The sequence below is a fragment of the Otolemur garnettii genome, unplaced genomic scaffold (genome assembly GCF_000181295.1).
Source record: "Otolemur garnettii isolate 467f Iridium unplaced genomic scaffold, OtoGar3 scaffold00050, whole genome shotgun sequence".
Classification (NCBI taxonomy): Eukaryota; Metazoa; Chordata; class Mammalia; order Primates; family Galagidae; genus Otolemur; species Otolemur garnettii.
The window spans coordinates 10,249,982-10,250,718 of record NW_003852445.1 but is presented as its reverse complement, the minus strand read 5'-3'; positions in this window follow the sequence as shown (position 1 = coordinate 10,250,718).

Here is a 737-nt window from a genome sequence, read left to right as displayed (position 1 = left end):
AATAAACAATGAATATAATAAGTAAATGACAAAGTTTGTCAGAAAATGATTAGTCCTGTGGCAAAAAGAAAAAATAGGGCTGGGCAGCATGGTGGTTTATGCCTGTAGTCCCAGCTACTCAGGAGGGATAGGAGGATCCCTTGAGCTCAGGAGTTAGAATCCAATTTGGACAACATAGCAAGACCCAGTCTCTAAAAATTAAAAAAAGGTCCAGGTGCAGTGCCTGATGCCTGTAATCCTAGCCCTCTGGGAGGCTGAGGTGGGTGGATCACCTGAGCTCAGGAGTTCGAGACCAGCCTGAGCAAGAGCAAGGTGGCATCCGTCTCTACTAAAAACAGAAAAAAAAAAACTAGCCAGGCATTGTGGCCTGCACCTATAATTCCAGCTACTCAGGAGGCTAAAGCAAGAGGTTTGCTCAAGCCCAAGAGTTTGAGGTTGCTGTGAACGAGGACACGAGGTACTCAAGGACACCATGGTACTCAACATGTCACCAGGGTGACAGAGTAAGACTCTGTTTTTTTTTTTTTTCAACTTACAACACAATGGGTTTATATTTAATATAGTACTTCTCATCATAGAGATGTTAATCAGTTAATTAATATAAAATTTATTTCTTTTTCAAATTAGATGTCTTCTCCATTTCAAGGTTAATGTAAAGGATTTTGTTTTCACATTAAATCTTTTTTCTATTTCAATATTCGATATACTGAATACATCTTTCTTTTTTTTTTTTTTTT